The 23,653-nt window shown below is 33.8% G+C and overlaps 1 long non-coding RNA gene across 2 annotated transcripts in view; it reads left to right on the top strand.

Moving 5' to 3' along the window:
• The window catches only part of LOC131381674 (uncharacterized), a 54,840-nt gene that overhangs the window by 19,587 nt on the left and 11,600 nt on the right, over positions 1-23,653 (top strand). Inside the window, exons 3-4 of one of the 2 annotated variants that reach the window (XR_009210557.1) lie at positions 8,130-8,638; positions 11,431-11,551. This is a non-coding gene — a long non-coding RNA (uncharacterized LOC131381674). Of the gene's footprint in view, positions 1-8,129; positions 8,639-11,430; positions 11,552-23,653 lie in introns of those variants that run through there. The other variant, XR_009210556.1, reaches the window with a different exon arrangement.

The raw sequence follows: 23,653 nt of genomic DNA, 5'->3' as shown, positions 1-23,653 counted from the left end.
ATAATTGAAGCTGTTAAATCAAAAAGCCAATTGCAACTTTAAAAGTGTGTAACTTTCTGTGATTGACCAAAAAATAAAAAAAGAACTGTTTTAGCTAAGCTTTGATTCCCATATGATTTCACAGCTGATAAAAATAGTGCAAATTAATGTTGAATTTTCTGAAACTCCTCTTTGATCTCAAAACAGGATAGCTGTAGACTTAACACAGCTCAATAATCATTTTAAGAGTCAGATCTGTTCACTCATTCGTGTGTCTTTATTTCCTTTTGTAAGTGTATAAACCCTTAACTCATTTTATCCCATCCCTCTGGCTTGGTGCTTTATGCTCTCTAATTGGAATTACTTTCTTCCAATCTCCTCTGTCCTGTGTTAGTTTGCCCACAGAAATCTGTTGTGAAGTGTGTCTGTCCTCTTTCTATTCTTAAAATTCAAGTTAGTTTATAAGAAGGATTTAAGCATGAGCTTCTCTTATCAGTCAGGAGCCAAAATATTCTTCATCACATTTCTTATTGAAACCACACACACACATTTAACTCAAAGGCAGCGATAAATGAAAATTTAAGATTTAAATATTTCATCTCATTTACAAAATACAGTAAGCAGAGTATATTTCCTGAGGCTTATTCCATTGAAAAAGTATAAACAAATCAGAGAATAGATATGCAAATTGTACTTGGGTTGAGGAATCAGTGTCAGGAAATGATGTCATTTGCACTGTGAAGCATTCACTGTCTTTAAAGTCAAAAGACACATTTGCAACAATATGGATGTTCCTGAAGCCTGGTATGCTAAGTGAAATAAGCCAAGTGCAGAAAGACAAATACTGCATGATTTCCTTCCTATGTAGAACTTCAGAAAGTTGATCTCACTGAATTAGAGAGCAGCATGGTGGTTACCAGAGGCTGGGGTGGTTCCACAGGGAGGGGCAATTGTAGAGATACTGATCAAAGCATTCATATTAGAGTTAGATAGAAGGATAAGTTCAAGAGCTCTGTTGTACAACATGGTGACTCTAGTTAATGATGGTATATTGTATTCTTGAAAACTGCTAAGAGGGTCGATGTTCAAATTTCTCATCACAAAAATGGTAACTGTGTAAGGTAACACATTTGTTACTTAGCTAGATTTGAGCATTTCACAATGTATATATACTGAAGAACACCATGTACACAATAAATACATACAATTGTATATGTTAATTAAAAAAATAAATTTAAAAAAGAAGTCATAGAAGTCACAGCTGATACAATAGCAAAATTTATCTTTCTTACTCTATTGAGCATATTACATTTCTACTACAGGAAGGCTGTTTATGAAATTTCACCGCAAATCGTGTTAAAATTTTCAGAGTATTCTGCTTGATGTGTTGATGTATTTCTTCATATATGTACTGGCAGCTCAGAGATTACTTGGTCAATCAGAAGTGGGGGCATTGTTACCAATGAAAAGCATGGCTGCATCACAACAAATCTGTCTGTCTGCCAGATGCACCATCGTTGTAAACCAGAGGGCCTTATTTCTCCTTTAAAAAATAACAAAATAACATTCTTAATCAACCAGAATGTCTTTTTCCCTCATGCACATCACCTTACTGAAAGGTTCTCTTTGTTCGCTTAAAATCTAGTCCAAACTCCATAAAAACTTCTCTATGTTTTCACTTGCAAAGTAGAATGCACTTCCTCAGAGACATTATGTGGTTGATGGTTTAGAAAATTATTTTTAATGTCCTTATTTACTTACCATCCTTTTCCCATAAACAAATTGAGGAGATCAGCAAAGATTAGCTCCTTCTACTGTACTCTCTCCCATTCTATGCTTTCTCATGGTTTATTCTGGAAATTAGGATAGAATTTATTGTTATTACATAAATCATTATTGAATTCTTTGTATTGAAGAAGAATAGAATCATTATGAGTGATACAAATGGATTTATTATGGTGATAGGATCTTACACAATTTTGAGACTGGCTTAAACAAGCTATGTAATTTGTTATCCTGTAACCAAATGTTCTGGTCTTGACGTCAGCTAGTCTGGCTGGCAGGGAGCAAAGACAAACATGTAAAGGGAGTATATGGTTTGGACACGGAAGCTCAGCCCTGTAATCCCAGCACATTGACAGGCCAAGGTGGGAGGATCATTTGAGGCCTGTATTTCAAAAAAGGAGTATCCAGGCAAAGTGGACCCCTCAAGGGTGAAATGGAATTCATTAAATGAACAGGAATCAATGTTGTTCAATGACCACTTCTATTCTCCAATTTCATTGATGCCAGCAACCTGCAGAAGAAGTGGCACACTTTGCCACAGACATACATATGAACCATGCCTAGGAATTGAGGAAAATAAATAAAGGAATGTGGTGGAAGCTGAAAGGATTAAAGCCCAAATGCTGCACAAGGAGATCAGCAGGGTTTAGAGGAGCCGAGCGTTCTGCAGCCACTAGTTGCCGACAGGGTGAACCAGCCAAGGTGTGACAATGTGCTTGAGCTGCAGCAGCACCTGATGTTGTATCAACTTTCTGTGATTCATTCTGATTACTAAATCCTGTGCAAACGACTCTTGAAGCCTAACTTAGAAGCATGACATCATTGCTCACTGCCTTTTATATCTAAATGTTCCCATTTGCAATTATTTTTATTCATCTCTCATTTGGCCAGGGTACAGTTTGAAAATATTTTTCAGAAAATTAGTATGAGTAGTAAATTTTCTACATATTGGAGCATAGTTTCTCTTTGAAAATCTGAACTATTGTACAACATTTTGGGTTTCATTAATGGTGGCCTTGTCATTGTTGCTGCTATTTGCTGTGTTATATTGCTCTTGTTATTGTTTACAGGAACAGTCTAAATACACAGATTCATTCCTACTATGCCTTTATCATCTTTTTTTTTCCTAAAGATGATTATCAGAGCTTCTAGTGATTTTTGAAATTCAAAGTTTTAGTGCTAAGGTTAGATATTATTGTATTTTATTATTTTTTGATGTAGTAAAATAAGCTATTTTTATTTATAGATTCATGTCTAGGTCACATCAAAATATTTTTGTTTTCTTTAGTAAATCTCTGAAGCATTTGTCCATCCTAGTGACTAAATATTTTAAAAAACTTTTGAAGAGTCAATTATTTGTGGGATGAAGCGTTATCCATTTTCAGTCCCATGAAGCTGCTTACCTGTCTACAGTAATTTTTTCTTTCCTTTTTTAAAAATTTGTATTCTTGTCATCTATGAAGTAGGAAGAACATCCTGCTTTCAAAGGCTCTTTCACCATATATTAATTAGATTTTCTAATTGAGTTTGTACTTTTCTACTTTTGAGGATAGTTTAAATTTATCACTGTGATTATTTGCATAATTCCTTTTATTTAAAAATCTGATGACAATTTATTTCAATATTCATATAAATACTTTCCATCCTGTCTTCCACTTTTCTTGATCCTTTCTTGATCTTTCTCTCCCAACCTCACCAAGCCCAGACTTATTTTATGCATCTTTGTGAGGTGGGGAAGAGAAATAAGAGCAGCTAAAATCTACTCTTAGCAAATTTTTAGTACACAGTACAATATAATACAGTATTATTAACTGTAGTCATCATGCTATACTTTAGATCTTTAGATTTATTCATTGTAAATAACTGAAAATTTGCATCCACTGACGCATTTCTCCTAATTTCCTGCCCCTCCCCACCCCTGGTTACCAGTATTCCACTCTTCATTTCTATGTATTCAACCTTTGTATCGATTCTGCATATAAGTGAAACTGTACAGAATTTGTCATTCTGTTTCTGGCTTATTTCACTGAGCATAATAATGGCCTCTAAGTTCATCCTGTTGTTTTTTTTTTAAGTAAATGGCAGTATCTTCTTTTTAAGGTTGAATAGTATTCCATTATGTATATATACTATAATTTATAAACCATTTATTCGTTGATGGATACTTAGATTGTTTCTATAACTTGGCTATTGTGAATAATGCTGCAATGAACAAACGTGCAGACGTCTCTACAAGGTACTGATTTTATTCTGTGTATTTGCCCAATAGTGAGATTTTTGGATGATGTCATAGTTCTACTTTTAAGCTTTTAGGAACCTCTATACTCTTTTCCATAATGGCTGTACCAATTTGTCTCCCTACCGCCAGTGTACAAGAGTTTTCCTTCTCCACACTCTTAAACAGCACTTGTTATCTCTTTTCTGTTTTATTGTATTCATCCTAACAGGTGTAGGGTGATATCTCACTGTGGTTTTGATTTATATTTCCATGATGATTAGCAATATTTAGTACCTTTTCCTATACCTGTTGACCCTTTTTATGTCTTCTTTGGAAAAATATCTGTTCAGGATTTTTGTCCACTTGTAGTTAGGTTTTTTTTTTTTAATTACTATTAAATTGTTTGAGTTCGTTATATATTTTGCATATTAACCCCTTACCAGACATATGGTTTTCAAATAGTTTCCCCCAATCAGTAGACTGCCCTTCCTTCTATTCATTGTTTTCTTTGTTGTGCAGAACCTTTTTAGCTTAATGTTGTTCCACTTAATTATATTTGCTTTTGTTGTTTGAGCTTTTGGTGACATATCAAAAAAATTATTACCAAAGCCAATGGCAATGATCTTTTCTTCTGTTTTTTCTTGGAGACTTTTACAGTTTTAAATCTTTTAATGAAGGTATTTAATCAACTTTAAGTTAATGTTTGTATATAGTATAAGAAACGAGTCCAGTTTCGTTCTTATGCATGTTGATATCCAGTTCTTCTAACATCATTTATTGACAAGACAGTCCTTTCTTCATTGTGTCTTTTGGTGGCCTTGTTGAATATTAGTTGACCACACATGCCTGGATTTATTTCTGGGATCTCTATTCTGTTCCATTGGTCTATACATCTATTTAATTAAAGTACCATAATGTTTTAATTATAACTGTGTAATATAATTTGAAATCAGGAAGTGTGATGAGTTTGTTTTTTTCTCAAGATTGCTCTCCCTAGTTGGGTTCTATTGAACTTCTATATAAAATTTTAATTTTTTTTCTATTTATGTGAAAAGGCCATTGGAATTTTAGTAAAAATTTCATTGAATATGTAAAGTGCTTTGGGTAGAATGAACATTTTAACAACATTAAACCTTCCAATCCAGGAATACAAAATATCTTTCTATTTTTTGTGTCTTCCTTAATTTTTTTCATCAACATTTTATAGTTTTCATTGTACAAGTATTTTACTTCCTTTTATTCCTGAATATGTGTTATGTTTGAAGAATATATTGTTATTGGTGTACAGAAATGAAACTGATTTTTGAATGTTGATTTTATATCCTGTTACTTTATTGAACTTATGAACATATAAGCAAAATTTTACAATATATTAGCAAATATAATGCAAAAATATATAAAATACATAGTACACCACCTCCAATTGTAGTTTATTCTGAGGATGTAAGTCTGGTTCAATAATTGAAAATCAATCAGTGTATTTTGTCATATGCTAAATCTAAAGAAGAAAAAAGATTATATCGATTGATGCAGAAAAGGAATTTAGCATATTAGAAATAATAATAGCTTTTCATGAGAAAAAATCTGACTAAACAACAATTAAAATGGAATACACTTGACTAGAAAGGGAGTTCATGCAAAACCAATTGCTAACATAATGCTTAACGATGAATAACTGTAAATGTTCACTAAAGATCACAAACAAGGCAAAGACGGCCTCTCTTATTACTCCTATTCAGTATTGTACTGAAATATTAGCCAAACAAAAAGGGGGAGAGAGCAGAGTGTGGGGCGGGAGAAGAAGATACTCATTGGAAAGAAATAAAAACTCATATACTTGTTCTTATTAAGCGTAGCACAGAAGTTTGATCATTTCAACAAAGAAAATAGAAGTTAAAGGCAATTAGTGGCCAATCTGACTTATGTACACAGAATCAAAGGTGTATCACTTCCAATTTCAGTTTTTATAAAAATGTAAGTTTGGCTTAAAATACAAAAGTAAATTACTAAAATTTGTCATATTTTCAAATTAAAGGAACACATCATATACTTATTATACTAGATGTGGAAAAATAACTTTTAATAAAAATGAATACCCTTTACAGTAAAGTTAGCAAATTTAAGATTAGAAGCTAACTTTCTTAAGCTAGCAAAGATATGTACAAAAACACTCTCTTACTACTTTGAAAGTAGTAACATAGTGTTTTTTCTTGCAGATGTTGAAAACCAAAAAAGATATTCTAGAAACTGACTTTTATTGAACATTGTACTAGATGTCTTAGCCAGCTTATTAGTGTATGAAATGAAACTATGTTAATGGGAAAGTGGGATAAAAATATTTTACTTTCAAATGATGTAAGTGTATAACAGTAATATTCAAAAGAATTTTCTATATCAAATTATTATAATTTATAGGATAATTCAGCAATTTGTTGGATACAAATTAAAAATGAAAAATCAAGTAAAAATTAACAAAACTCAGTAATTCAACTTTTGGGTATATATCCAAAAGGATTGATGGCAGTATCTCAAAGAGATATGTGTACACTCATGGACACAGCAGCATTATTCACAACAGTCGAAAGGTAGAAGCATAAACAAAATGTGGTATAGACATACAATGGAATATTATTCAGCTTTTAAAAAGAAGGAAATTGGCTGGGCGCAGTGGTGCACACCTGTAATCCAAGCACTTTGGGAGGCCAAGGCAGGCAGATCACCTGAGGTCAGGAGTTCAAGACCAGCCTGGTGAACATGGCGAAACCCTGTCTCTACAAAAATACAAAAATTAGCCTGGTGGATGGTCATGGGTGCCTGTAGTCCCAGATACTCAGGAGGCTGAGGCAGGAGAATTGCTTGAACCCGGGAGGCAGAGGTTGCAGTGAGCCAAGATGGTGCCACTGCACTCCAGCTTGGCAACAGAGCAAGACTCCATCTCAAAACAAACAAACAAATAAATAAATTATTTAATTAATTAAAAGAAGAAAATTGCATACTATGCTAGGATTAGGATTAGGGTTTACATAGATAAACTTGGTGGACATTATATTAAGTAAAATAATCCAGTTGTGAAAATACAAATATTTAATAATTTCATTTATATGAAATAACTAAAGCAGTCTAATTTGTACAGACAGAAAGTAGATTAGTGGTTGCTAGGTGCTAAGGGAATAGGTTATGAAGTAGAGTTGTTGTTTAATGGGTGTAGAGTTTCAGTATTGCAAGATGAAAATATAATAATTCTGATGATTGGTTTCACAATGTATAGATGTACTTAACACAACTGAACTATATGCTTAAAATAGTTAAGATTTTAAATTATATATTACATATATTTTAGCAACATTATTAAAAATCAAGTGCATTTCTATAAACCAGCAGTAAACATATAGACACTGCATATTTTTAACAAAATAACATTTTTTTTCAGTCATTGTTCTGCAAATCTCCCAGGTCCACCTTTCAGAAAGCTATTGGAAAGAGCATCCCTGAAGCTAAGCCATTCATATCCTCTGCATAGGGCCCTCATATAGGGTTACTCCATTTATATATTTTTTTCAAAAATATCAAGTCTCTATGTATAAATGTAACAAAATCTATGAAAGGCCATATATGTGTATAGGTAAATTATAAATTTTATCACACATCAAAAACAAAATAAATGCTAAATGTAGATGTAAATATACATTTTCATTTTAATGGATTGAAATACTACATAAATGACTTTTCTCCAAGTTGATATACAGATTTAGCACAATTAAATCAATATCATTTTTTCTGTGATATATGCTTACATGAACTGACAGTTTTTAAAATTTATACAAAATTGCTATATAAAAATTCTTTTTAAAATTTATATAGAACTAAAGGAAAATAATAAACCCATAAAAGATCTGCACATACAGTGACCAAATTTTTTTTGAATGTCTGATAGAATTTAGCTGTGAATCCACCTGGTCCTAGGTAAGAGTTTCAAGTCTTATCATTAAGAAATATATTTCATAAGTCTATTTCTAACATAGATAAGAATTTATCCAATAGATCTTGGCAAAGTAAATTAAAAATCTCTTGGAAATAGTTCACGATTCTACATTCATTAAGAACATTCAAGGTTCATAGTAGTAGGCTAATGTATCAATATTAACAGGAATTTGGAAGAAATTTATTTGAATCCTCATGGATGACTTTGAAGGGTTCAAGACCTCAGTGGATGAAGTAACTGCAGAGGTGGTGGAAATAGCAAGAGAAGTAAAATTAAAAGTGAAGTCTGAAGATGTGACTGAATTGCAGCAATCTTATCATAATATTTGAATGGATGAGGAATTGCTTCTTCCAGACGAATCAAGGCTTCTTGAGATGGAATCTACGTCTGATGAAGATGCTGTGAATATTGTTGAAATGATAACAAAAGATTTATAATGTTACATACACTATAATAGAGCAATAGCAGGGTTCGAGAGGATTGATTCCAATTTTAAAAGAAGTTCTACTGTGGGTAAAATACTATGAACCAGCACTAAGTACTACAGGACAACCTCTTGTAAAAGGAAGTGTCAATGGTGCAGTAACTTCATTGTCTGATGGTAAAAAATTGCCAAAGCCACCACAGCCTTCAGCAACAAATACACTGATCATTTACCAGGAATCAACATCAAGGTAAGACCCTGAAACAGAAAAAATATTGCAACGTTCTAAAGGCTAAGATAATAGTATTTTTTAAGCTATTAATTGTTTTTAAATTAAGATACGTAGTTTTTAAAGATATAATTCTGCCACATGCTTCATAGACAACAATATAGTATAAACATAGTTTTATATGCATTAGAAAATCTAAAAAGTTGTATGACTTACTTATTGTGACAGTCTGAAACCAAACCCACAGTATCTCCAAAGTACGCGTGAATTGTGGAAAAATGGTAAATTTGACACTCCTGTTTCACAATGTAAACTACTTACAATTTGTAGTCTTTTGTTTCCTTCTCTTTGCAATGTCTTCTCAACTTACCCTGCACATTTTCTTCAGGTGATAATTTCTCTCCATCTTTTAAATATCCGTAGCTATTTACTCATTTATTCATCCAACATCACTAGAATTTTAGCCACCGGTGTAGGCACTGAGGAAATAGTGATTAATAAGAGAGAATGCCTTGCTCTCACAGAAAAAAAATTATAAAGATCTATTATACATATAATGTAGTTAATTTCAAATTGTGGCAAATACTATTTAAAATAACTGCAGAGAGATTAATGATGTTGGGGTGCTCATCAGAAACTGTCTAGGAGAACATTTAGAAATAGGTATCAACTGCACCTAGAAGATTGCTTTGTGAAGAACTGGGGAATCTTCCCAAGAATATTAGATTAAAAATAGATAAAAACCCAGGAGATTATAACACGTGTAGGTTTCTCAAGAACCATAAATAAGTGTAGTGTGATTGGGATATTTAATAACAGATGTGAGGGACGGGGGATTTGGTTGTAGTGATAAGACAGGGCTTTGTAAATGATGATAAGGACTTCAGCTTTATTTAAATAACAATAGAAGGCATTGGGAGTATAAGCAAATAAATGAAGAATGTGATACAATAAATGAAGAATGTGATACATTCTAAATAAATGAAGAACGTGATACATTCTAAATAAATGAAGAATGTGATACATTCTAAATAAATGAAGAATGTGATACAATACTATATTTGTATTTTATAAATAGGATTAATTCCTATAAATAAAAAGAATAATGCAGTAACATTAGAGATAATTGAAGAAGCTAAAGTCCTAGAGTAAATGTAATCTCATCCTTCATAGGAAGAGTTCAAATGAGTAGATGTTTCTCAAGAGTTACATGAGTAGAGATGTTTCTCCCAAAGTGTTGGGAGTGAACAGAAGCAGAAGAACCTCTATCAGAAAACTAATACAGATTAACCTTCAAGACCGCTCTCTTACATGGGCCCATGAGGGAGAATTAATAATGTACTCACATGAGCATATATTTTTTATAAATTTTGCAAAATAACCTATTTATCTGCAATTAGCTAACATTAATATTTCTTTCTGTCCACCTTTTTCTCACAATCACATTTCTCTTGTATCAGATGGTGCTAGAATGGCCACAAGAATTTATATATGCATATAAGGGGACTTTGGCTGAAGGACACTTTGAGTTTGGCTTTCATGCTATATGTTTATGTGGTTCACATTCACTACTGACTTCCAGGAATATTTGCATGCACTGTACTCATCTTATTACAAAAAGGATATTATTCAATAAGTACATTATAGAATAATGGAAATTATTTGTAAGGTTAATTTATTCTGAGTACATTGTAGGCTAGGAATACATAATTGATCTGAAAAAAAGTGGAAGATATGTTGAAAGTTGAGCTACTAGAAGGATAAAAGTCTAAATACATATAGGAGAATGACTTAAGTTTGCAACAGTGATGTGGAATTGATTATTTTTAAGAGATTAATTTTGATAAGAAATTAGGATTTACTCTTTAAGAATGAAGAAAGAAGGAAACAGAGGGTGGAAATTTACTGAATTATAGATCTCAATAAATAATTTAATCAATTATATAACTTACTTATTTTAGGACAGTCTCTGCTATGCCTCCCTGCCTTTTCAGATAAACCTATGAGAAAAATATAGCTATAGGCAAGTTCTTACCTCTGGATTCCCTAAAAAGAATATTAGTGTCATATGGGCACTTAATTTTGCTCCTTCTAAAACTTCCTCCAAACTCACCTATCATAGTAATATAGTATAACATCAGAAACTACCAAGAGATGCAGAATAAAGTGTTCCTTCTCTGCTTCTAATAAATTATAACATTTTGACTTCTTCAGTAATACTCAAGGCAATAAAAGTGAAAAAAAAAGTAACCAGTAGCTATTGATCACTCTGTGTGTAATCATATGAAGCTATACGGTTCTTTTTGCTCACTGGTGGATAACTACCTGGAGCCCATAAATTACACCAAGTGTCACCTATATATTTTCTAAAAGACAACAATAACAGAATTATTTTGTTCTTTGGAAAGAGAAGTGGTTCTACATTTTTGGTAAAGCAGAGTGATGTAGTGGGAAGAAAACAGCCCAGATTCATGAGCTCATATTTTCAGTTAGTAACCATTTATGTCACCATGGGCAAAATAGTTAGTCTTTGTGAACCTCAGTTTACCAATCTGTGCAATAAAGTGACTAGATTTATGTCTTCTAGGTTTATATAGCACAAAATTTCACCCTATGATTTAACTCTGCTGGAGATACAAAGAGTTAGTCATTACATTTTATACATAGGATCCAGTAAACTAAATAGACATCATTTTTTGTAGATTTACCTTGAGATACTAGAAAGAATGAAGATAGTGCCAGAAAGTCAATTATTTGATATTTTGATAAAAGGACTCACTCACTGAAATAGTATTCTTTTCTTCATTTTTCAGAAACTAAACTATCATCATATACTTATTCTTTATATTCACTGGGGGCCATTTACATCCTTTATCCTAGGGGAATGAAAAGTTCTTTAAAATTACAGTTTTCTTTTCACAAAGTACTAAAGAGGAAAGTTGAAAGAGTCAACACACGAATATGGTACCATTATCCAGAGAGTCATAGAGTAGCCTTCGTTCCATCTCTTGCGGAATTGAGAGTACCAGCTGTCCATGTATAGATGCAGAAATAAAAGAAAAGTGGAAAATCTATGCTTACATTGCGTTTGAAAATCAACAGATGCCCTTACAAGTAAACTATTTCAACGCATTTCTATGAGAGCTTTATAACTTCTAGAATGGTGGCATATATCACTGCAGACACATTCTCTAGTGAAACAGCATAACTAGTGAAAATGGTAAATTTATAAGCTTGCCGTTTATAAATCTCTAGAAATTACCCTAATGGAATACAGCAAATATAAAACGAGCATTTATTCAAGCAAGTCGGTCAAATCTTGCTAAGAATAGTGAATCTATGGCATTTGAGCCATGACCCACTCTTCCTGCTCACAAGCTCAGCATGCAGAATTTTCCACTTTTGCAAGCGTATCCGAGAACACAGGACTTCCTGTTCTCCCAGCAATGAGTCATGAGGTAAAGATCTCCTCCAAGAAACAAACCATCAGCCTTTTTTATTTACCATCACTTCATTTGGCAGAAGTTCTCATTAAGGCAAGAACAGCTGAAAAGGCCTGGACTCTCTTCTTCCAGCTAGCCCCACCTGTAGGGTAGAAGTTTCGTTTTAGGCATGGCCGGCTGAGTATATGAAGACACAAACAGATCTCCTGTAGCTCATAGTAGGATTGAGGTTACAGGCTTGGAGAGGTAAGCCTTAAAGATCATAAGCTAGTACCTTAACTAGGATCCCACTTATAAGAAGAAGTCTCACGCCAAGAGAAGTGAGTCACTGTATCTGTGTCTTGATATGGAAAATTAGCAGAGTATTTGCACAGGGGGAACCCCAAAGAACTGATGTTATTTGGGACAGAGTTGGGGAAAAATAAGCCCAATTACACTCTAGAACACAATAGTAATAAAAAAAAATTGAGAATAGACTGATAACTCCATAAGGTAACAATCTAAACTTGATATAAAATAAAGGTTTACCAGAGATAACTGAGAACTGGGGAAAGAGATTGCTAATAACAGTTCCTCATTGAGTCAGAACAAACCTCAAAGACTAGCATGACGGAAGACCCACAAAGAGGCACCAAAATTTTGTTCAGACTGTGGAACAATTTCTGTCTGAGGACATTGTGAAAAACAAGAGAGAAGCCTGTTGACAACTAATGAAAACTATAGCTGCATGTGATACCAACAGAGGTAGGTAGATTTACAGAAATATCACAGTATACTTTCAAAAACAGACCTGTGAGCCCCAACATTATCCCAAAGTGGCCGTGTGCAAGTCCAGGCTATGATCTCTGAAGATGGCATCAGAGTGGGCACCCTGCTTGGGAAATATGCTTAACTAAAATTTTCCACCCAAGTCACTAAACAAATGAAGTAGGCAATAGCAACCACAACAAGCCCTAGATGAGGAGCAAGATGGGAAGTGGTAATAGAATGTGCAATTACTGTAATATGTTATCTAAAATATTAAATCTCTAATGACAAATTATGAGATATGCAGATAAACAAGAAAGAGCAATGTATACCTATGAAATAAAGCAAAATCTGTCCTTAATGGGGCCCCAATCTCAACTCAACAGACAAAAGCAAAATAGCTATTGTAAATTTTCAAAGAACTAAATGACACTATGCTTAAAAGAAAAAGAAAGATATGATGACAATCTCATATCAAATGCATTATATCAATGAGAAAAATTGAAATTACAAAAAGGAATGAATAGAAATTCTGGAATTATAAAGCATAGTAGCTAACAATTAGCTAGAGGGGCTCAACTGGCAGATTTGACCATACAATAAAAAAATAAAATGTTGGTCGGGTGCAGTGGCTCACGCCTGTAATCCCAGCACTTTGGGAGGCCACAGCTGGCAGATCACAAGGTCAAGGGATCAAGACCATCCTGGCCAACATGGTGAAACCCTGTCTCTATTAAAAATACAAAAATTAGCTGGGCATGGTGTCGTGCACCTGTAGTCCCAGCTACTTGGGAGGCTGAGTCAGGAGAATCATTTGAACCCAGGAGGTAGAGATTGCTGTGAGCCGAGATAGTGCAACTGCACTCCAGCCTGGGAACAGAGCGAGACTCTGTCTCAAAAAATAAAATGAAATGAAATAAAAGATTAAGCAAAAGGCATAAATCGATCAATGTAGGTTATACAATCTAAAGATGACAGGAGAAAAGAATGAAGATAAGTGAAGAGAGTTCCAGAGAAATACACCAACATACACATCATAGAAGCACAAAGGACAAGAGGGAGATAAAAAGCAGAAAAAAATTTGAAGAATTATAGAGCAAAACTTACAAAATTATGATGCAAACATTAATTTATACACCAAAGAAGATAAAAAAAAATGCTAAGTAGGAAAAGCCAAAGGGTTGTCTCGCCCAGACACAGCATAGTAAAAATATAGAAAGCTAAAGACAATGTCCCGAAAACAACACAGAAAAATCACTCTTCAGGTATAAGGAAACCCTAATAAAATAACACCTAACTTCTTAGCAGGAAAAACAATGGAGTCTAGAAATCATTGAGTATACATTTATAGCAAAGAAAGTTAAGACTATCAAGTATCTTTTCTGCATAAAACTATCTTTCAAAAATAAAGAGAAAAAGGACATCACTAGAAACATTTTAACAAACAGAGATTTTGGCAGGCACGGTGGCTCACACCTATAATCCCAGCACTTTGGGAGGCTGAGCTGGGCAGATCACAAGGTCATCAGTTCGAGACCAGCCTGGCCAATATGGTGAAACCCCATCTCTACTAAAAATACAAAAATTAGCGAGGTGTGGTGGCGGCACCTGTAATCCCAGCTACTCAGGAGGCTGAGGCAGGAGAATCACTTGAACCTGGAAGGCAGAGGTTACAGTGAGCTGAGACCACACCATTGCACTCCAGCCTGGGTGACAGAGTAAGACTCTGTCTCAAAAACAAAACAAAACAAAACAAAACAAAAAAACACACAGCTTTTGCTGCTATTAGATTGGCTTTAGAATAAATAGTAAAGGATATACTTCAGGTTGAAATCAAGTGACTCAAGACAGTAATTCAAATACACACAGAAAGTAAAGAAAATGGCTAAAGTCATTTGATAATTATAAAAGACAGAGATTGATACACTTGGCAATAAAAACAAGATCCAACTCTGATTTCTAATGGAAACACTTTAAATAAAAAAAATGCAATTAAGTTAAAGGTAAAAGGATGGAGCAAGCTTTATCATGCAACAATAAGGAAGACTGGGTTACTATAATAATTTCAGTCAAAAATAGACTTTAAATTGTTTATAAAAGTTACTAGGAATTTAATATTATCAAGACATGAAAATGAAACGCTGACACATGCTGCAACAGAGATGAATCTTGAAAACAGTATGCTAAATGAAGGAAGTCAGACCTCCAAAGATCACTTATTGTATAATTTTACTTACATAAAATATTCAGGCCAGGTATGGTGGCTCACACCCTATAAACCCAGCACTTTGGGAGGCCGAGGTAGGTGGATCACCTGAGTTTGAGACCAGCCTGGCCAACATGGTGAAACCCTGTTGCTACTAAAAATACAAAAATTGGCCAGGCCTGGTAGCGCACGCCTGTAATTTCAGCTACTCGGGAGGCTGAGGTGGAAGAATTGCTTGAACCGGAGGTTGCAGTGAGCCAAGATTGTGCCACTACACTCCAGGCTAAGCTACACAGCAAGACTCCCTCTCAAAATAAAAAAAAAATGCAGAATAGGCAAATCTATAGAAACAGGAAGATTGATGTTTGCTCAAGACTAGGAAGTTTGGGTAATTTTTGAATAACAACTAATGGGTAAGGAGTTTTCTTTGGAGGTTGTTAAATTGTTCTAAAATTTATTGTGGGTGATGGTTGCTCAATTCTGTGAATATACTAACAACCATTGAGTTGAAGATTTTAATTAGGTAAATTATATATTATGAAAATTATTTCTCATTAAAGTCATTAAAATTTTATAAAATAAAAATATGTATTACCATCCTACAGAATATTTGTGCCATTTTGTTTTTGTTATTCATATATGACAGGGAATTTTTCTTGAGTATATCTCATTATATATATTCAACACTATGGCAGATATGAAATACTATAGATAAGTATTAAAATAATTACAAAACGATGATGTCTATATGTATTACAATGTCAAGGAAGAAGACCATATAAACAAAACAGTCAGGTGAGAATGTGTGTATGTATGTGTGTGTGTGTCCTATTAAGTGCCAAGTAGCGTGACCCTGATTTACAATTTTCTTTTGAGGGATATCCTGGTGAATACAGAACTGAAATTTGAAGTAGAAAAGAAAGCTAAGCAGCCAAGAGACAATGAAGTGAAGTACTAAAATAAAATTACATTAAATCAGCAATTCTTTGGGAATATAGAAGTACAGGAAATCCGTATTTGCCCTTAGATTTAAGCACAAACAAAAAAGGTCGTTAATAAACGGAGAAGAAATCTATAAACAAATGTGAACTATTCATATTAAGTGTATGACTAATCAGTGATCCATTTTGTGTTACAACAGAGCATGAGGGAACATAAAAGAATTTGGGGAACATTGATAGCATCATGCAATAGATAGGAAATAGAAGATTCTAGAGGACATTATTGGGTTAATTTAGATGTTCTGAGCTAATATATACACAAAATGGAGTGTAAAGTATGTATGGAGCATTTAAAATAAATACACAAATTATTTGATACTTCTTTTAAGAGTTAGAATCTAATTTCCTTCCTACTAAATATAGGATTGAGTTAGTCACCCAATTATTAGAAACGTAATATGGTTGAAGGGATGCTCCATGACTTCTAAGACTAGGTAAGAAAATGTGATATCCTTGACCTTCAAACCAGGTCATCACACTACAAGAAATTCCTGGTTATAGGTAGAGGTCACATTTATATAATTTAACCAATGGTCTCTGCTGAGGACCCAGCTTATTACCATAATTCGTAATCAGGCATAACATTAAAGAAATCTTTAAGGTGACTCCTACCCCAACTACCATCTGACTGCAGATGGTAGTTACTATAGATAGTAACACTCTACTTTCAAAAGTTAGAATCATAAGTTCTAATGTACTATACTAAAATTTACCATGCTGCTATCTGTATGTAGGAGATATGTATACTTTTTGCCTCATCTGAGGTGGGAATGAGGAGAAAGTTACAAGGAGAAGCACTTGTGAAGGTTACAGACAAGAAGCATAAACCCATTGAAAGACAGATTTAACAGGCATATTCTTTCACCATTCATCACATATTAGCACGACACTAACAAGGCTCTAGTATAATAATAGTGGATTATAGACAAAAGGGCCTCAAGACACGAACTCTTGAAAGGAAAACTTAGAGAAGTTAAGAGTGGAAACCAAAAGACACTAGAGAAATTTGAAATCTCCGGCTTCATGACAGAAAATTTGCAAGCTAGAAAAAAGAAAACTACAATATTTAATATGTTAAACATTTTTTAAAAGTCAACCTAGAATTCTCTAACTACTAAAATTATTATTCAAAAGTGAAGTAGAAATAAAAACTTTCTCAGAAAACTGAAATTGGGGGAATTCATCAGCAAAAGACCTGTGCTGCAAGAACTATTAAAGAATTTTCCTCAGCCAGAAAAGATTTGATATTAGTAAAATTCTAGTATCTACGTAAAGAAAGAATATCAGAGGAGGAATAAATTTAAAAAATATTTAAAATTATTGTTAACTGACTAAAAGATAAATATTTAAACTAATAATAATAACAATGATATTTTGGATGATTATAGCACAGTAAGTGGATGACAGCGATGTCACAAAGGATGGGAAATAGAAAATGGACATACTGTGTTACATAGATGTAATATTGTGTTATATATACTATAAGTAAAGCAGTAGAGTGTTATTTAAAGGAATACAGAATAGTTTAAAATATTGAAATTCCTGAAATTATCTTTATAAAGCAATATACTTAATATGCTAAGAGAGAAGAAAAACAGAATTATATGTAACCTTACAAATATGGTTGATGTATCTATCTATCTATCTATCTGTTCATATCTATATTTCTGTATACATACCTAGCTATGTATCTCATATTTATTTAAGTACATTAAGTATAAATAAGTTAAAGAAACTAATTAGAAAGTTTCCCAGAGCGGATGAAATTTAGACTTAATTATATGTTGTCTGTAAAACCCACTTTAACTATAAGGAATTTTTTAGGAAAGGAGAAAAGGGATATAGAAAGATATCATAATATGATGACTAATTTAAAAAGCAGTAGTTGCTCCATTAATTTCAGACAAAGTGGACCTCAGATCAAGAACAGTCATCAGGAATAAAGAAATAGTGACATAATCATAATGTGGTCAATTTTCCATGAAGACCTAGCAATCTACAATATATGCATCTAACAACAGGGTATCAACTGATAGAAGTGATGAACATAATTTGAAAAAAAAAGTGCAAGAAAAAAATGGACTAATTGACCTGTATAGTTAGAGATTTCAACATCTCTTTTTCAGTAATTAATAGAACAAGTGGGCAGAAAATGAGTATTGACTATCAATTAACGTAATTGTATTGGCATTTATAGAATACTTCATGGAACAACAACAGAATATATATTCTTCTCAAGCTAACATAAAACATTCACCAAGATGGATCACATTCTGGGCCATAAAGCACACCTTAACAAATTTAAAACTATAAAATTATACAATGTACACAGACCATAATGAATTAAACCAGGAATCAGTAATATAAATATAGCAGGAAAATCCACAAATAACTGGAGACTAAGCATCATACTTCTAAGTAATGCAGAAGTCCAGGAAAAAGTCTCACAAGAAATATTTTAAAGTTGGAAATAAGTAAGAATAAAAATCTAACTTATCGAACTTTGTGGGATGCAGAGAAAACAGTGCCTAGAGAGAAATCCATTTCATTAAATGCCTATATTAGAAAAAAATTTCTTAACTCAATAATATAGCAATTTATTTCACTTTCAAAACGCTAGTGAAAACATAACAATTTAAGCTTATAGCAAACAGAAAGAAAAAAATGATACAAATTAGAGCAGAGAACAATAAATTAAAAACAATGACAAAAAAATTAACACAATGAAAGGCAAGTTCTATGAAAAGGTAGACAAATTTGATAAACCTTTAACCAGTCTGACAAAGGATTAAAGAGAGAGAGAGCAGCTACAAATTACCAATATCACAAATGAGACAGACTCCTTCAATGTACACCTCACTAATGACATTAAAAGTATAATAAATGAGCACTATGAATAATTCTATGCTCATAAATGTTATATATTAAATATACCAATTATTTGAAAAGCACAAACTCCCAAAACTCCCACAAGGAGAAATAGATAATCTGAATAAATATGTTCACTCAAGATATTTAATCTACAACTAATAACATTTCAAAAAATAATAAAAGCACCAGGTTCGAATGGCTTCACTGGTGAATTCTATGAACAATTTAAGAAAAAAGTTACATTTTCTAACAATTTATTCTAGATTATAGATGAACAAGTCATATTTTATAAGTCATTTTAGAGGTCACAATTATTCGACTATCAAAATCAGATTAAGACATTGTAAGCGAAGAAAATTTCAGACTGATAATTCTCAGGAATACAGATCCACAGTTGCTCAACAAAATGTTAGCAAATTGAATTTAAAAAATGTATAAAAAGAATTATGCACCACAATCAAGTGGGATTTGTCCCAGGTATGTAAGGCAGATTCCTTATTCAAAAATCTGTTCATATAATTCACCATATCAAGAGCCTAAGAAGAATAAAAATATTGTCATATCAATGGATGCAGAAAGAGCCTTTTACATAACCTAGTACCCATTCATGATAAAAGCCCTCATAAACCAGCAATACAAGGTAGCTTCCTCAACTTTAGAAAGAACCTACAGCTAGTATTATACTTAATAGTAGAAATGCTTTTCATCTAGGACTGGGAAAAAGGCAAAGGTGTTTTATTTCACCCTTTCTATTCAATGTTGTGCTAGACAACTGAACTTGTACAATATAATAAGAAAAGGAAATAAATAGTAGACAGATTGTAAAGGAAGCAATAAAGCTGTCTTTGTTCAAAGACAATGTGATAGTCAATATAATAAGTAAAAATGGAAAATAAAACATTTGGAACTAATAAATAAATCAAGGTAGTAGGACACAAGGTTGATATACTAATGTAAATTATTTTCCTATACACAGGCAATCATATGATAAAAAATTAACTTAAAATGGATCTTAGATCTGAAGGTAACACATGACACCTTAAAACTTCTAGAAGAAAACATAGGAGCAAAATGTAGCAGGACGAGCCACAGACAAGAACCCCTGAGACACCAAGTTGTAGAAGGAAAGGGCTTTATTCACCTGGGAGTATCGGCAGACTCACGTCTCCAAAAACCATGCTCCCTGAGTGAGCAATTCCTGTCCCTTTTAAGGCTTACAACTCTAAGGGGGTCCACTTGAAAGGGTCGTGATCAATTGAGCAAGCAGGGGGTAAGGACTGGGGGCTGCATGGACTGGTAATTAGATGGGAACAGAACAGGACAGGGATTTTCACAACGCTTTTCCATACAATGTCTAAAATCTATAGATAACACAAGCAGTTAGGTTAGGGGTTGATTTTTAACTACCACGCCCAGGGTGCAGTGCCGGGCTATCTGCCTGTGGATTCCATTTCTGCCTTTTAGTTTTTACTTCTTCTTTCTTTGGAGGCAGAAATTGGGCCTATGACAATATGAGGGGTGGTCTCCTCCCTCAATCTAAGTGAGCTTGGATTTAGTGATGAATTTTTAGACACAATAGCAAAAATACCCAGAAAAGAAAAATTGGTAAGTTGAATTTTAATAAAAGTAAAAACTTCTACTTCACAAAAGGAATGTTTAGAGTTGGAAACAGAAGCCTTGGCCTGAGAGAAACTCTTTACAAATCAAATAACTGATAAACAGTCTGTAACCAAAATAGACAGAAAACTCCTATACTTAATAATTAGGAAACAAATAACTCAATAAAGTAGACAAAATATCTCTAGATATTATCAAATAACTTATACAAATGGCAAAAATATAAAAAGATGTTTAACATCATCTGTCATTAGGCAATTTAAAGTTAAACCACAATTAGATACCATTACAACCTATTAGAGTAAATAAGTTTCAAAAAACTGCCAATGCTAATTACTGAAGAACAATATAAATTCTCATTTCTTGCTGGTGAGAATACAAAATCACACAACCACTTGGAAGACAGTTGGCCAATGTCTTACAAAGCAAAATATAATCTTATTTAGAACAAGCAATTGCACTTGTAGGTATTTATCAAACTGTTTGGAAAACTTAGGTTCACAGAGAAACCTGGGCAGTGATGTTTAGGAAAAGTTTATTAATAACTGTCCCAAATGAGAAACAGCCAAGATGTCCTTCAATATGTGTATGGATAAACAAACTATGGTACATCCATACCAGGGAATGTAGTTCAACCATAAAAACTAGAGTTATAAAGCCACAGAAAGACATAGATGAATCTTAAACATTGCTTAGTGAAGAAGGTAGTCTGAAATGCTCTATGATGTATGGTTCTAATAAAAGACATTAGGCTGGGCGCGGTGGCTCACGCCTGTAATCCCAGCACTTTGGGAGGCTGAGGTGAGCAGATCACTAGGTCAGGAGATCGAGACCATCCCGGCTAACACGGTGAAACCCCGTCTCTACTAAAAACACAAAAAAGTTAGCCGGGCGTGGTGGCGGGTGCCTGTAGTCCCAGCTACTGGGGAGGCTGAGGCAGGAGAATGGTATGAACCTGGGGGGCGGAGCTTGCAGTGAGCCGAGATAGTGCCACTGCACTCCAGCCTGGGCAACAGAACGAGACTCCATCTCCAAAAAAAAAAAAAAGATATTATGAAAATGGAAAACCGGCCGGGTGCAGTGGCTCCAGCCTTTAATCCCAGCACTTTGGGAGGCCAAGCCGGGGGGATCACAGGTCAGGAGATCAAGATCATCCTGGCCAACATGGTGAAACCCCATCTCTACTAAAAATACAAAAATTAGCCCGGCGGGTGCCTGTAATCCCAACTATTCCGGAGGCTAAGGCAGGAGAATCATTTGAGGTGGAGGCTGCAGTGAATCGAGACCGCACCACTGCACTACAGCCTGGGTGACAGAGCGAGACTCCGTCTCAAAAAAAAACAAGAAAAAAAGTAAAAAAGAAAGAAAGAAAATAGCAGACCATGCAGACAGCAAAAGATTAGTGTTTTTCAGTGCTTTGTGAGGAAAACGGAGGGTTTCATATATAAAGAATAGGGATTTGGTGGGAGATATAAAACTATTCTGCATGATACTTTAATTGTGGATGCATGACACTGTACATTTCTCCAAAGGCATAGAAGAGTGAACCTTCAAATATGTAAATGTATGGGGTCATTTTGTAGGAGAGTGGAATTCCAGGATGAAATCCACAATATGACAAAAGAATTTAACCTAATTAGGAATGTATGAAGCAACTTCACTAAAGGGGCTTAGGGAGGAAAAGATGCTCACCAAAATGAGTAAAAATGTGATGGATCTATAAAAGTAAAGGTAAAAAATAAAACTGTTCATAATCACTGTACTCTAGTTAATAAAAGGTATTTCCTGCAAGGATCTGGATTACAAATTCTGATACTACAATCCATGTATACTGGAATTGAACAATTTAGTAAATATATCACGAATGTCGGGAGCCAGCCAGTTGTAGTGGGAATTTACAGATAAGGAAGAGGAGTCCAGAATTGCCCTTGTGGTCATGGGGTAGAGTTAAAGACATCATATGAACTCCTACTTAGCTTAACAGAGATGTACATAGATGCCCACAGATATGTTTATAGATATGTGGTTAGCCTAGACACATATATGTTCGTTCTCTGTCAGCTGAGATATTTCAGAATCAACGACACCTCACTAGTAACTAGCACACCCAGTGCCCATATCTTGGTTTATCGTACCATTCTCCAATAAACAGAAGCAAAGCTTCTTAGAGAAATGACTGATTCTAGAATTAGGGTGGGAAATACACAGGATGAGCATGGAAGATCTTGTGGCCAAAGTAAGAAAATGCTGAGAGAGAGAGAAGTAGAAGGAGGAGGGAGAGGAGGTAAAGAACGAAAAGGCAGAAGGAGGTAACGACTACAGCACATTGATGGGTTATGGACAGCAAAGGGAGATAGGACCTGAATGACCTCCTGATAAGCAATGATGGAAAATTTGAATATCAAAATAAATAAAGTAGTATCAGATTAGAAATCAAAGTATAGAATAAATATCTATCGGTCCATCCTGATATAAATAAATGATTGAATAAGTAAATGGGGGAGCTCTTGGGGGAAGAGAAAAATATGTACAGAATAATAACAAATATTCACATAGATTTTGGACTCACAGAAAAGGTAGAGAAAAAGGGCAAGTAACTTTTCAGAGGAGAAAGCTGACAACTATTACTTCAGCTAGGTATCAGGTCAACATCAACAGTTATAATTCATGTTGACAGTGTATACCCTTGATATTCTATAATGGATATGGCACTTTATTTTTGTTGTCTTTCTCCCTATAATCTATAACTCTGGTTTAATAATGAGAAAAAAGACAAATTATAATCTAGCTGCAGTTTATAAACTAATTTACCATTGTTTCTTGGTCAGCATCATCAAAATAATAAAATAATAAAAGTCTGAGAAAATGTCACAGACAAGTGACGCCTAAGGAGACCTCATGCTGAAATGTAACATGATATCCTGAGTAGGATCTTGGAACTGAAAAGGTGTTTTACGTGCAAATTAAGAAAATTGGAACAAAATATAAACTTTTATTAATACTAATTTACCAACATTGGTTTATTAACGGTAACACACCTGCCATACTAACCAGCTATGTTAAAAACAAAAGACACTGAGTGCCAGGTGTATGGGACCCTCTGTACTATCTTCTCAGTTTTTCTTAAATCTTAAATTTTTCTAAAAATAAT

This window comes from Hylobates moloch, unplaced genomic scaffold, assembly GCF_009828535.3.
Source record: "Hylobates moloch isolate HMO894 unplaced genomic scaffold, HMol_V3 SCAFFOLD_17, whole genome shotgun sequence".
Taxonomy (NCBI): Eukaryota; Metazoa; Chordata; class Mammalia; order Primates; family Hylobatidae; genus Hylobates; species Hylobates moloch.
This window is presented reverse-complemented; position numbering and strand designations above follow the sequence as displayed.